Source organism: Prionailurus viverrinus, chromosome A1, assembly GCF_022837055.1.
Source record: "Prionailurus viverrinus isolate Anna chromosome A1, UM_Priviv_1.0, whole genome shotgun sequence".
Lineage (NCBI taxonomy): Eukaryota > Metazoa > Chordata > Mammalia > Carnivora > Felidae > Prionailurus > Prionailurus viverrinus.
In genome coordinates, this window is record NC_062561.1 from 55,578,443 (window position 1) to 55,594,714 (window position 16,272).

At 32.6% G+C, this 16,272-nt stretch overlaps 1 pseudogene; it reads left to right on the plus strand.

The window, feature by feature from the left end:
• Positions 1–8,579: 8,579 nt before the first annotated feature.
• Positions 8,580–9,254, plus strand: LOC125163657 (40S ribosomal protein S6-like; annotated as a pseudogene).
• Positions 9,255–16,272: the final 7,018 nt, after the last annotated feature.

The window sequence follows — 16,272 nt, forward strand, 5'->3', positions numbered from 1 at the left end:
ATGGTGGTGTTGGGTTCACATCACGTAGCACATAGTGGAAGCTCTTTCTGGAATGAGCAATTCTCGAACCAGAAACATTCATTAATAGAAGACTGGGTGTAAATATAAAAAAAATAAATAAACACATGAGCAAAAGAATTTAGAGATCAAATATAAAATGGTATGTTTTAAGCATATTTAAGAAAGTCTTCCCTATGTTCCCTACCCCTAACCCCCATACACACAGACCAATACCAGGGAATCTTCACGATGAGTACAGAAAAAAAGGTCACTGCCCTTTTTCAAAGGGAATCCTATTTAGCAGGAACTGCTAGTTTCCAATTATCTCTCTGTTTGATGCTTGTAACTAGGATGAAACCTACAATGTTTGAAAATAGTCATAGTTCAAAGAAATGTGTGTATGTGTGTGTGTGGGTGAATGTCTGAATTCCTAGTTGAAATACTCGAACATACTAAGGATATTTATACTGATCAAGCTGAGTTTTAGTTTTGAGTAAGGAAAAACAAATCATTTGTATTGGCATTATTTGATTCTTACAAAAATCAAGTGAAATAAAAACAACAAAATTTTTTATCTCACCAAAAAAGGCTCAATAGGTTTATGTGACCTAATGATGTTACATGTACATTAAATAAAGTCAAAGCTGGGGTCAAAACTAGGGTTTTGTCACAACAAAGTTTTCACATTAATAAATTATTAAGATTTCTAAGCATGATGTATTTTCCACCAATACAGGATGCTATAAGAGACATTTCTATATTACACTGTATGCTGATTAACTGATGTTTAAATAAATTTTTTAAAAAAGATAAAAAAATAAAATTATTTTTAATTCATCAAAAAATTTTTATTTAGAATAATGTAAGAAAGCCATACTCCCTATATTATGGGCAAAATATAAATTCCATCAATAAAGAAACACCTAAAAATGAAAATGTTTCCTTGAAAATCTATGGCTAAATTAAGGAGGTAAAGCTACTTAGTTGACATCAGTCACTTTTAAGATTTATAACTCCAGTGAAAGTGACTATTGTAAATTTTGAAAACATCTCTATCTAATCACATTTGGTGAGCCAAGTTCTCATTTTTAATCCAAAATATTTCTGAAAAACGTCTTGGGAATTCCATTTTGGAAAATGCAAGTAATTTTTCACATTTCTCTATTATTTCATTAATTCACAGTGTAATTATATTCCAATATAATTTAGCATAAATTCTCAATTGAAATATTTGCAAGTACACATTCTACACACTCTTTCTTTACACAGAGAAACAATGATTTGCATGTACTCAGCCATCACAATATTTGAATGTATCTTCAAAAAAGGAAAACATGGATGAAACTTTGAAAGTCACACACTGTATATATGAAAACTTTAAAAGCAGAGCCCATGAAACAACAGAATTTTGAGAATATTAAGATGATTTGGCCAAAATTATTACACAGCTGGAACTAAATATCTGGACAGTTGTAGTCAACATTTATTTACTTTTTGCTGTCCATAATGCTCCCATAAGTTCTTTATATAATATGAAAATTTTATAAAACTATTTTACAATAGAATGAAAACAATTTCCAAATTTCTTGCTGTAAAGAATTAGTCAAACTTTTAAAAACTCCCCTCAATATATGAAATAGTTAAAAGGGAGTGAGGAAACAAGTGTGTTAACATGTCAATTCAGCCAGTCACCAATAAAAACAATTTGGAAACTGATCATCTAGCAAAATGTTGTTGGTAAATAAATGTGTGGAGTTCAACTGAATAGTGATAACTTGTTATAACTGTATTGCATTGATAATATGTTATAATATATTGGGTTTACTACAATGTATGTAATGGAACCCCCAGCCTACTTTTCATTTTCTTCAAACAACGAATTGCTATTTGGAATTGTTGCTAGAATAAGGCAAAAAAAAAAAAAAAAAAAAAATTAAACAAACCACACACATACAAAATTCACTTGGATATATTACTCAGGAAGAATTCACTGAAATATTTTCTATTGCTAAATGTAATACAGAAACACTCCCTATTTTCAGATTCATTATTCCTGGGTGTGGATATTTTCATAACTACAAGGAAGGTTAGAACAGGAAGCAATGGAGAGGGAAAGTAGGGGGCTGACTGATTAGGCAGAGCACACAGTCTAATTCTGAGCTAGCATTCATCAAGAAGAGTTAATGAAACAATTTCATCTGTTACAACGAAACATGAGCTGTATGTTTTTTGTGGAGATTATCTCAAATTGCACGTGACTAAATTTTAATATTTGTGTCCATTAGTGGTTTTCAAATGAGATAATCAAAATAGTTTATTTAAAAAGTTTTAAAAATAACTCAAAACAACTTTCCAAAGTTATTGTGATGAAATTTGCCAAATTATTATCTAAAACTATTGGAAGTATTCTATTCTTTATTTTCCTTTTTAGTATAAATATTAGGAATTGATGTTCAAAATGAATTGCATTTTAATATTTTAATTATATTTCAAATTAATAATCTGTCATTAAATAAAATAGTCTTTAAAAGTTTCTTTCTTTTTCATATCACTTCTCACTCACTAAGTCTCATTTAATTATTCTCACCTTGCATCAATGATTTAGCATTGTTTTTCCTGTGGTAATTCATTTGAAGTCTCCAGTAACAAAAGAAGCAAACTGGGTTCAGCTACCTCATTTTTCATTGATGGAAACAGAACTTTTACAAAAGACTTTAAACACACAGCTTAAAGCAAAAACTGATTGCTACATTATCTTCATGTAATATGAAAAATTCTGAATACACAAACTCCCTCCCTGAAAAAATCTGCTTAAGTAATATTTGCCTTCTAAATATGGTTCATTTCTCAAGCACAAATTGATTATGATTACAGTATCTTTCCATTTCAGTTACATGTTTAAAAATTAGAGGAAAGGCCATGCATTATCAATCAAAGCATCATTTAGGTCACAGCATGTGGCTCTTGTTCCCAGTTTCTTGAATGCAGGATTAGAGTGCAGCAGTGCATTTAATTGGAATTTAGATATCCTAACATTCTGTCTTTCATCAGAGTGGTTGGGATGCCTGACAAATGAATGGTCTGTTGTATTACAGTAGTGTTCAATATAGGAAGTGTTAGTTTAAGGAAAAGATACTGAAAGTGAAGAATTGCAAATTACTAAGTGACCTATTCACATTTGAAATGCCCATGCCTTTTAAATGTTTATGGGGGCGCCTGGGTGGCTCAGTCGGTTAAGCGTCCGACTTCAGCCAGGTCAGGATCTCGCGGTCGGGGAGTTCCAGCCCCCGTCAGGCTCTGGGACGATGGCTCAGAGCCTGGAGCCTGTTTCCGATTCTGTGTCTCCCTCTCTCTCTGCCCCTCCCCCGTTCATGCTCTGTCTCTCTCTGTCCCCCCCCAAAAAATAAATAAACGTTGAAAAAAATAAATAAATAAATGTTTACAACCACTAGCCTTATAAGAGGTACCATGCACCAATGAGAAAACAATTTAGCAAGGTTATGTTAGGAAATCCTTGAATTTCTCATTGAAGTAAAATCAAATTTATATATTTATTACAGCCAAAGAGTGGAAAGTGCAAGGCTTTTTAAATAATGCGCAATATAAATATTAAAGACTAACTTATTAAATTGCTTGAGAGCAAAATCTTAAATTTTCAATTTGTTAAAATTCTACTGGGATCTTGTAGTGAAAACAAAACATATTTCTTTAGTCATGTGACAAACATACATTCAAACACACACTGTTACTTTTATATTCAGACTTAGGTAAGACAGGAGGTCTGATATATTTGGTAACTGGCATGAAACATGTTGGAATGATGGATCCAGCATGACATAGTAAGGATGATACAGATAATGGAATACTGTGCAAGCTAATTCCATAAATGTGGCTTAGAAAATAAGAACAGTCTAAAGTTGCAATTTAAAGTTGTCTATCATTAACACCAGTCTAGAATCAGCAATCTTCAAAATGTGGTTATAATCATATCGATATTTTTATAACAAGGAAATCAGACAAAATCCCTAATCTGTTCACAATTTTCTAAATTCTTAGCAGTTTTCAATGAGGAGATGTGTTCACAGATGATAGTGTTTCCACTTAGTGAGTTGGGATGGGATAAAGTTCTAGCTCCAAGTCACCCTCCACCATTCCTTCCTTCCCTCCTTCCTTCCTTCCTTCCCTCCTTCCTTCCTTCCTTCCTTTCCCTGTTTTCCTTCTTTCTCTTTTAGAAAGAGAGAAGAGTGAGCAGGGGAGAGGAGCAGAGAGAGAGAAAATTTTAAGCTGCCTCCAAGTTCAGCCTGACGTGGGGCTCAATCTCACAACTGTGAGATCACGACCTCAACTGAAATCAAGAGTTGGATGCTTAACCAACCGAGCTACCCAGGTGACCCTACACTGTTCCACTCTTAAGGGAAAGGTAGAATACACGAGTAGGCAGACAGCAGAGTGTTTATACACTAGACTTACAAGACAATATGGTTGAGTAAAAAAGAACTTCAACCCAAGATAACATAAGTATATACAAGTCTCCCTGAGTCTTTTATGTTAAGGTCTAATTGAGAACAAAAGACACTCACAGAATGGTAGGAATGTACATTTGTCATATCATCGGTTAAAGAAGATAAATTAAGATTATCTTAAAATACAGAAAAAAATAATTAAAGAAAATAAAACATAAAACTAGTTAGCAAAAGAGACCTTATTTGATAAAGTCTTAATATGGAAAACATCATGATTTGTAACAGACTTAATATTTTTTAAGTTAAATGATATAAACATTACTATCATGACTTCTATTAAATATTATGCTGAAAGGCCAAGCTAATGCGTAACCACTTGGACACTACTAGTATACTATTAACAACTTTTTAAAAATCTAACAAAAAATAAAAGAAGAAAAAGTATATGTATTAGTAATTACAGCAACACCTATGAAGTTTCCAGGGATAATTTTATAGGAATTATACTAGAATATAATAAAGAGAAGTATGAATGTATCACTAAAGGACACAGTGAGATATATAAGATGTTCATGGAAGGATACACTAAATATTGTACAGAAAACAATTCTCTATTTCACTTAAGATTAAATTTGATGACTTATGATATATATGTGTTCACAGTAACATAACAAAATCAGAGTTTATTCATTCAAAAATTCTGGACAGAGCCTATAATGATTTGTGAAGCTGTTCCATGAAAAGATCAATATCCCAGTTTCCTTCTATCTTTCTCTGGCATTAATCTCAGCAGAAGCATATTTTGAAGATAAACAGAATCCTTTTGAGGGCTGGTTGTAGCTCTGTAAATGTAAGTTAGAAATCTCAATGACTCCAAATTATTGTGTAATCAATTTGAAGGACAGAGTTGCCATCAACTGAGATAGGATGCTGGGTAGTGTCAGAGTAGGTCAGGAATTCACTCTGACACTAGTTAGACAAAACTCAAGTAAGGAGATACATATACAAGTCTGGGACTGTCTATAGTAGAGATAAATGTGGAGGTCGTGATTATACAGATGTCATTTAAAGTCTTAGTACAGAAACTTATCTACAAGAAATACATGCAGGTAGAAGGAAGGATTAAGAATGGAGCTCTGAGGGGCGCCTGGGTGGCTCAGTCGGTTAAGCGTCCGACTTTGGCTCAGGTCATGATCTCGGGGTCTGTGGGTTCGAGCCCCGCGTTGGGCTCTGTGCTGACAGCTCAGAGCCTGGAGACTGTTTCAGATTCTGTGTCTCCATCCTTCTCTGACCCTCCCTTTTCACGCTCGCTCTCTCTCTCTCTCTCTCTCTCTCTCTCTCTCTCTGTCTCAAAAATAAATAAATCTTAAAAAATAAAAATAAAAAAAAGAATGGAGCTCTGAAATAGTGTAACAATATAAGGTTGTATAGAAGAGGAGAAACCAAAACAAATCTTTTTAAAGGAGTATCTACTGAATTAAAAGGAAAACTAAGAGAATAAAATGACCTGAAAAAGAAATGAATAGATTTAAGGACTGTAGCAAGTATTCTTGAGATATCGTGCAAAAAATTAAGAGAATTGACTTTAGTTTTAGTGGCATTGATTAATTGGTATTTTGATAAGTTACACAGTCTTTATAATGTGGTGAAGTTGAAAGATTGGTGTTGAGTTAGGCAGGAATGGGGAAAGTATTGATGCTAATAAAATTACATAATTATTTTATTTTTTTTGACATGTGTTTTGCTCAAGGGGAATCAAATAATTATAGCCATAGTTGGGGAAAATATACCTATGCCTATACCTATACCTATACCTATACCTATACCTATACTTATACCTATACCTATTATATATATATATGTGTGTGTGTGTATATATATGTATATATATATATAATAGTTATATGAATATATGAATATATATACTATATAATAGGTATAATAGGTATATAATATATATACCTATATATATATACACATATATATATAATAGGTATAATAAGTATATAATAGGTATATGAATATATGAATATATATATATATATATTCATAAACCTATGTATGAAAAAGAGTGTTTTTTCATTGATGTCCTCATGCTGATGAAAGAGGTTAGAATCCAGGGCACATATGGAAGGGTTTGGTTTTGAGTGGAGCATAAATAATTTTTAGGTTAACAGCTGGGAACAAAATGTGAGTGGATGTAGTGGTGTGAATCTTTGGGTGGTTCCACTCTGACTACTGATGTTCATTCCAACATCAACTTCTCTCCTGCCTTCCTGGAAGGAAAAAAAATAGTGAAGTAATGATAAGGAAGCAGTAGAACCCAGACTGACAAAACAAAATTATCCCAGATACTTTCAGTGGAATTTCACTTACTAATCACTGGCCAGCATTTATCTGACACTGACAAATGTTTTGCCTTTTCTCTTTAACAGAGTATATTATTGTATTGGGAAAAATGGTGGGTTTTAGCATGGAATAAGAGAAGAATGGAATTTGTATAAAGGGAGCATCAGTGTCTTTTATACTCAATGCAGCGCTCAACACAATCTTTCAGAGAACTTTACAAACTGGAATTAAACTCGTTTCAACAAGAAAATTGTCAAAAAAAGAGTTTGATAAAAAGAAAGAAACAAAAAGGAGTTTTTGATGTCTGGATGGCAAAGTATCAGCAGCAATAGTAATTAATGAGAAGTGATTCAGAAATAAACACTTTTATTAATGTGACAGAATAGAGTCCAGAAAGAGATTTAATTTATAATGTGACCAAGACAGCTGCAACATTCTCCTCAGCTTGACTCTACTTTCTACAGGTTTCTTCTTGAATCTAGGATCCTGATCTCCCTTTTCTCAGAACATTTACATCAGAAAATTTTTAAATTCTTTCTCTGCTCCTTGAGATGTATTTTTTTTCAAAATTTACAACCCAGAAATGCCTTTCTTGAGGACCTGGGAGGTATCCCTATGAAATGTGGTCATCAAGAGAGATGGAGCCCCTGTCTCTCAGTCATTGTGGGTGGATAGGAGCCTTATTTCAGTAAGCACCAATTAGCAAACACATTGGCCTAATTACATTGACCAATTTCTCCCCTAATGTCTTCCAGTTCTTTTCCACTAACTCACTTCAGTGCTTAAAAACTTCTGCCTTTTGTTTCAGTGGAGGTTGGATTCAGTTTCTCTCCTTTATTGCTTTGCCTTCTTTTCTAAATAAAGTCTCCCTCTTTAAGTCTCTCTTCCCTGTTTAACTTATACAGTATAATTTTTCTTTGACAAATGAAATTGTGTGTAATAGTGTTATCAATCTGTAGGTAAATGATTTTTTATTCATAAAATTGTATGAGAGGACCTATTTGGGGGAAATGATCCTATTTCACACTGTTATCAAAAATAAAATCAAATTAACTTAAAAACAAAAAAGTTTGAAAAATGTAAAACTATAGCCGTGCCTGGGTGGCTCAGTTGGTTAAGTCCCTGATTCTGATCTTGGCTCAGGTCATGGTCTCATGGTTCATGGGATTGAGCTCCACATCGGGCGCTGTGCTAACAGCACTGAACCTGCTTGGTATTCTCTCTCTCCTCTCTCTGCCACTCCCTTGTTTGTGTTCTCTCTCTCTCAAAATAAAGAAATAAACATTAAAAAAGGAAAAATGTAAATCTATAATATTATAGGATAATTTATTATTTTTCTCATAAAATACGTTTTGCAAGTTTAATTTGTTCTGAAGTCTAGTATAAATACTAGGAATTTGTAAACATGAGAGACCTTATCCCTGCTCTCATTAAAACAAAAAAAGATTGATCAATTCGACTAAAGAAAACTAACAAGTCAAATAATCAATACTTCTATACTTCAAAAGATATTTTACAAATGAAATATATATAACTAAAAGCCCAGAAGAAAATGTGTCCAACGAATATATAAAAATTCTATGCAGAATGCATCAAATATTTCTACAAAGTGAAAAAGGAAAAGGAAAAAAAAACTTCCAAAAGAAGTTGAACAAAATATATGAATGGGTGGCTTTTACAAATACACCTTGTTTCCAAAATATATCAGAAGGAAGCCCATGCATGTCTTCATCTTGTGGCACCTTGGAGGTGGTAATCTGTTCTAGGATGAAGCTGAACATTTCTTTCCCAGCTACAGCCTTCCAGAAACTTATTGAAGTGGATGATGAACTCAAAATTTATACAATTTATGGAAGTACATGGCCACAGAAGTTGCTGCTGATGCTCTGGGTAAAGAATGGAAGGGTTATGAGGTCTGAATCAGTGATGGCAATGACAAACAAGACTTCTCCATGAAGCAGGGTATCTAGACCCATGGCCATGTCCGCCGGCTGCTGAGTAAGGTGCATTCCTGCTACTGACCAAGGAGGCCTGGACAAAGAAAGCACAAATCTGCTTGGGGTTGCATTGTGGATGTCAATCTCAGTGTTCTCAATTTGGTCGTTGTTAAAAGGGGAGAAAAAGAATCTGCAAACTTTTCAATCTAAGATGATGTCTGCCAATATGTTGTAAGAAAGCCCCCAAATAAAGATAAGAAGCCTACAACCAAGCACCCAAAATTCAGCGTATTGTTACTCCATGTAACATCCGTGTGTTGCTCTGAAGAAACAATGTACTAAGAAAAATAAGGAAGAGGCTGCAGAATATGCTAAACCTTTGGGCAAGAGAATGAAGGAGGCCAAAGAAAAACACCAGGAACAGATTGGCAAGAGACAAAGGCTGTCCTGTCTGAAAGCTTCCACCTCTGAGTCTGAGTTCAGTGGGGGAGGAAAGATTTTCTAAGGGTAACAAATAAAATCAGACATCCAAAAAAAAAAAAAAGCCCATGCCAGTTATATTCTTCAAATCATAATTAGCATCACATTTAAAAGTTTGGAAAAGATTTAAATGTTGATATCTAATGTAAACAAAAATTATCACAGTAACATATGAGTTCAATTTATTCTCATCTGTATAAAATCCCATAATACTGCAATGCCACTTCGTAGTATATAACTTAAATGAGTGAACCAAGGTAAGCAGAAGGGCGTTATCTCATTTTCAGTATTTACATTTGTTACAAGGGCAATGTAGTCTGGCATTATTTGGGAAGTAAAGTAACTGAATAAAATAGAAAATAATTTTCAAATGTGCCAGAAATAACAATAATTTTTCAAAATATTCTATCATGATATAATTGCTGGCTTCAAACTAGGGTACTAAAAACATGTTGAAGGTTCTCAGAGGAATGCGCATTTTAAAATAAATTCATATGCATATAAAATATTAAAGAACAGTTATAAAAAACCATGGCTAATAAGAATATTCATCTTAATGCTTCAAGGTGTCTTGATGTAAGTGTTTTTTAACCTTTGGCTTTGAAATTCCTGATATTAATTCCTAACTTCATTCTGCCATGTTATCAGTGTGATCAAAAGAAGGTATTTACTACCTCCATGAGAACTGGGGGACTAAATCGCTTCCACTGAATATGGCTGTCATGTGGTTTAAATGAGTTCAAATACATGACAAGCTTAGGAAAATGCCTGATACACAGTAGCCATTCAACAAATGTTACCTGTTCTTACTTCTTTATAAAAAAAGTAACATAGAAGAAAAAAGTGGCTGCCCTGAAGATGCATTCAAAAGCAAATTTATTTCGATAAAATCATACAACTGCTATTTGCAGGTTTTATTTGAACAAAAAAACAGGCATTAAGGTTAGAAAAAATTATATATGCGGTATTTGCTTTTCCCTTTGCAAGTAATTACAATATGCCAAAAATATTATATCTTCCTCTTAGAGTACCCTTCCTACATCCATCCCTACACTTAGCACCAGACAAAATATGCTTCAATACTAATGTTCACCAGGGATTGGAGTATTATTCCATTAGTTTATTTTCTGAAATACTCTTCATTTTCCAAGTTCTGTAACTACAGGAAAAACAACACGAAAAAGAGGTGGTTCAGATCTTCTACTGAATGATTAGTCGACAACTAATTTTATTTTTCAGTTAGCTAAACTTGAGAACAGTAAAATTCTTCTATGACTATTAAAAAAAGAAAGAAAATAAAACACTGCTCTTTTAAGGCAACCATAATTAATTCACTTGAAAACATCATAATATTATTTCAAAGAATCATGAACACTTGGCTTTAAAAAGTAAATTTGATCATGATATTTTGACATTCTCTGTTATCCAAGATTTGGAATTTTGACTAAAATAAACTTCTATTCATTCATAAGACTCATAATAATATAAAACACCTATTCTTATGAGCAATATATGATCTAAACTTAAAAGTAATTTCTAAACTATATCTCAAAATGATAATATTTATAAACATTATAATTAAAATTAGTATGTAAAAATTCAAAAATCTTGAATATTAGCTTTTTTTTATGCTTTTTTTTCTATCTATAGTAAAATAGTATGGTAATGTTAAACTCAGCAGGTTGTGAAGGATCTACTTATTGAAAACTATATAGAGATTTTTCCCAAATTATGAGCTGGGTACTTCCTTTGCAGTTACATGCTGAAGAGTGTCTGAATGACATTTGTCATTTCTTTCAAAATATGTTCATTTTACATATAATTTAGTCACATTGTTTCAACTTAGTAAATTGCACTATGTACATGATTTTCTGTTTTCATTGATTATAAAATGTTAAACTACATCCAATTCACTTTAAGTTCCCTACTAAAACTACAGCTCATTGTCTCAGATACTTTTCTTATTTGAGTTTTATTTTATAAGAGTTTCTGTAGCAACTTAGCACTTATAAAAAAGAAAGGCTTTGCATTTATAGGGAACTGACAACCCATTGCTGGAAATTATGTTCTACTTGTCATTTCAAAGAATCTCAGGGGTTTCTCTTTTTCAATATTTTAATGCTATATATTTTAATTTGGGATGCTTTATTTAAATTTTTTTTTTCAACGTTTATTTATTTTTGGGACAGAGAGAGACAGAGCATGAATGGGGGAGGGGCAGAGAGAGAGGGAGACACAGAATCGGAAACAGGCTCCAGGCTCCGAGCCATCAGCCCAGAGCCCGACGCGGGGCTCGAACTCCCGGACCGCGAGATCGTGACCTGGCTGAAGTCGAACGCTTAACCGACTGCGCCACCCAGGCGCCCCTGGGATGCTTTATTTAGATGACTCTCAATTTCTCAGTAATTGTGGAATCTTCTCTAGAAGTAAAATAAACAAATAAATAATAACCCCAGAAAATAACACTCTAGAATAATTTCCCTTTATCTTTTGAATGCTTTTGTTAACTAGAGATTCCTTTTACCTTCTTGAAAAACACATGTTCAATCATGTAAATGGGAAACAATCAATAGATGTTTATTCCAATTAAATTTATTGGAAGGACTTTGGATTTGGAAGCAGGAAACATGAGTCAAATACAGTCTTTGTACTAATAGCTCTATATATTTTGGAAAAATCTATATCCTTAATTTTTCTTCACTTATGAAGTCAAATTTGGGATAATTTCATTTTATATTTATTCAGCCATAATTTATTGATGTCCAGCTATGTTCCATTAAATGTTCTGGATGTTGCAGACATAGCACTAAACAAAACAAAATACTTGTTCTCAAAAATCTTAATTCATTAGTGGGATAGGAGTAGAGAGGGACCAAATAAACAAAATCAAAAAGGAAATGGATATAATAGATAAGAATCAACATATTAGATGATAAAATTTATTTGAAAATAATAATAGAAAAAATTATGGAGGGAACATTGGGTGGAGAGGAGTGGTCCACATTTCTTTGTTGTAAAAAATTATAAGAAAATTATATGTGAAAATATTACAAATTCTAAAGCAGTAAACAAATATTGAGTTTTGTAACTATAGATATATGATTACATTATACATTCCACAGTTTAAAGAAAGATATTAATAAAGGTATAGGGACTTTATTCTCAGCTTATCTAGTTTAATCATAGCTGGGAGCTAAGTAAATAAAAAGAAGCTCATTTCCTGCCTCCTACCCCACAAAACATTGAGATTGCAAAATATTATTTCTTCAGCTAAGGACATGAAACATATAAACACTATGGGGCAAATTTCTAGAATTTGAAGTAAGTTATAGAGGAATGAATATTGGAAGAAAACAAAGCTAAATTAAGAAATGAAGAAACTCATAAGAAGCTGTATACAGATGTATGATTAAATGAATAGAAGAGGGGCAGGTGGGTGGCTCAGTCGGTTAATCATTCCACTGTTGATATTCGCTCAGGTCATGATCTCGCTGTTCATGAGATTGAGCCCTGCCTGGGGCTTTGTGCTGACAGCGTAGAGTCTGCTTGGGATTCTTTCTTTCCCTCTCTCTTTGCCCCTTTCCCACTTGCTCTCTCTCTCAAAATAAATAAATAAACATTAAAACAATTAATGAACAGAAGAAAATACCATAACTAAAGAGAAACTAAGAGGCAGAAGAACACATGTTACATAGAGAAAAAGGACAGAGTAACACAATGTTGAGATCCTTACCTGGTCATTTTCTGTGTGTGTGTGTGTGTGTGTGTGTGTGTGTGTGTGTGTGTGTGAATATACCTAAAATTTTTACATTACCCATGTAAACTGGAGTTTTTAGCAATTAATTTAATCACTGGAAAAGAAGTATTGTATTTTTTTAACTAGAATTTTTTTCTTGATATGCTTAAGGACTCTATTGTTTCTATATCTGATTAAAGATTAATTAACTTATGAAAATTGTTTTCAAGCTGAGAAATATTTATGAATTTCCTAGCTATAAATATGCTTCACGTATAAATTATGCCTTAATTTATGAATGTGTTTCATAGAACATTAGAAAAGCTAAATTCTATAATAACTGAAAAATTTCTGTTTATGTTGTTCTTTATTTTTGTTTTTTTTTCCTTCAGTTATCTGTCTAATGCTATAACTATATACTTACAAAGACTTGTTTTAAAATTTGAGAAAGTTCAATACTAGGGTGTAGAATTTACAAGGACATGTCAGTCATCTTTATTGTAAGATTTGACAATTTTGTAAGTGACGTGGATATGTCTTCTCAAGTTTATAAACAGATTACTTCATTAAGTTAAGGCCAACAAAGCCAAATTACAAAGCAAATTATTCTCCATAAAGAAATAAAGGAAGCCATTATGAACATTAAAAATATAGCTTTAATTAATTTATGTGTTTGGTCACAGAAGGCAGAGCTTGAAATGAGAGAAAATATGGCACAGACTTTAATAAGATTTAGTAGATTTGAAGAATAATTGCTGAGAACTGAGTGGAAGTACCAATGATAAATTAAGGGTGTCAGGATCCTGAGATTTAAGTTAAATTTGAGAGTTTCTAGGAATGAAAATGAGATTTCATCTACTTTTTAGTTTTATTTAATCTAGGTCCTATTTTTAATTACTACTTTTTTACTTGCCAAAACAAAACAAAACAAAACCATGCATTCAATGCTCTATGTGGACTAGATGATTTTGGAACTTAATCCAGTGTATTTTAGCTAATCAAAGCTATAGTTTCACCTGGGATTCAAATACTGGTCCTGCATCTTACCTGGGCTACCTTGGGCAAGTTAGAGATTTTCACTGTGCCTCTGTTTCCTAACTTATTGAATGAGTATGATAATAGTACCTGTCTCTTAAGGTTGTTGTAATAATTCCATGAGCTCATCTATGTAAGATACTTGTAGCAGTATTGGGCTTATCTTGAGTACTCAGTGAACAATAACTGTAAGATGTTCTGTTCATACCTAGGAAGCTCCAAAAAGCATTTGGATTCATACTCTGTTACTTTACTGAAGTAAGATCCTTAAAATTGACAATGATTTTTTTACATCTATCTCTTTTATTCTATTCTCTCAATAATATCACTTTAGTACCCTATTACATCATGTCTAGAAATCCATATGAAAGTGCCAATGTTTGAACATTTGCATCCTCAGAAACAACAATTTAAAATGATGCAATCTATGAGTGACTCTAATTCTTCATTCTGGCTTCAACTCCCAGCTTCCCTGTTCAATCTTCCTATTACACTGCTGCCACATTAATATTCTTTAAGTAAAATTTCATCCTGTTATTATTCTACCAAAACTCCCAGAGATACCCAGGTGTCTACTGATATGTTAAAAACTTATTTGAATGTGGAACAGGATTCTCTAGAATTTATCCTAAATTTAAATTTTCAAGTGTATGCTAAACTATTACTATTATTGTAATTCATGTTCCTTTTGCTCTGGGCAGCCTCTATTACTCCTTCACTTTTTCCTCTGTCTGCTGGATTCCCAGGAATATTTATTAATCTCAGGGACCCAATTCAAAAGAGAAGTTTTTTTTTTTAATGAATTTGGGTCGATGCTATCTCGTTTCATGATATGCTTTTCAGTGTATTCCTTCCTCACACTGACTTGACAATTGGCTTGCCATTGCAAGTTATGAGAAGAGATATTGGGAAGAACATACATGCAAATAGTATCTTTACCTAACATTTAGGGATGGACACTCTCCAAACTTTTTCACCAAGATGTCTCAAAATCTTGTCACCTAGGACACATTTCAGTCCATTTAGGCTTTCACTGATTCCTGAATATTGTATAACGTTAATAGACAACACAGATATTAAATTCCTATAAATCATATGTATGAGATGTCTAAATAAAACATATAGCTGTACTATGACAAAAGTGTTATAAAATTTTACTTAGTGGACTGATACATACAGAAGGTAATGAAGAATATTACTAACCATGACAGTTTCTAAATGGATAATGAAATAGAACAACTCTCTAAGGCAGCCAGATGCAGATACTAGCCTCTTATATTAGATTCTTTCTATTCTCCCACACTAATTCTATTACTATCACTATATTTAGCCTTGCTAATACTCTCTGTTCTCTGACTATGCCAATGTTCTCTATAATTTCAGATATTTCACTTTTCACAGTTCTTTATCTCAAATCTCTTCTTGTGACTTATAAAAATCTTACCCTCTAGGGGCTCCTGGGAGGCTCAGTTGGTTAAGCATCTGATTCTTGGTTTCAGCTCAGGTCATGATCTCACAGTTTGTGAGTTCAAGCCCCTGCAGGCTCTGCGCTGTCAGCCCAGAGCCTACTTAGGATTCTCTCTGTCTCTCTCTCTCTCTTTCTGTACTGCTCCCCACCCCCACTCACACACACATACACACACACACACACACACACACTCTCTCAAAATAAATAAGTAAACTTAAAAAAAACTCTTACTCTCTTTTAAGGCCAATAAAGGATCTGTAACACAAGAGCAATGCTTTCAGACTCAAAAATTTCCTGTTTAGAATAATAAATTATATAATGACAATGAATAAAATAATATGGAAATTGCAGTAATATTTGCTATTCATCAGAGTTTATATAAATTCCAAGTTCCCATAATCTCATTATTCTTGAGTACAGTGAAATGATGTTATTTTTAAATTAGTAAATAATTGACTTTTTACTTGCATGGAAGTCAATTTGTTTTTGTTTTATAATTTCAAGTACGAATCTGATACTGCAAATGATTATAAATTATTAAAAATACAAAAAAGCTCTTAATTAACTTATATATTATAATCTCCTCTGTACCTTTTTAGAATTTACCTACAGACTACAGAGTCTAACATGAGTTATATGACTAATAGAAAATATTTTTAAACAAAGGGTAAATGAAAATATTTTTAATGGTTGTCATTTTCACTATTATATATTTTTACTATATAATACTATATAATGTTATATACTATATAATTATAATTATAACTTTTACTATTATAATTACTAACTGATAATAAAACAGAG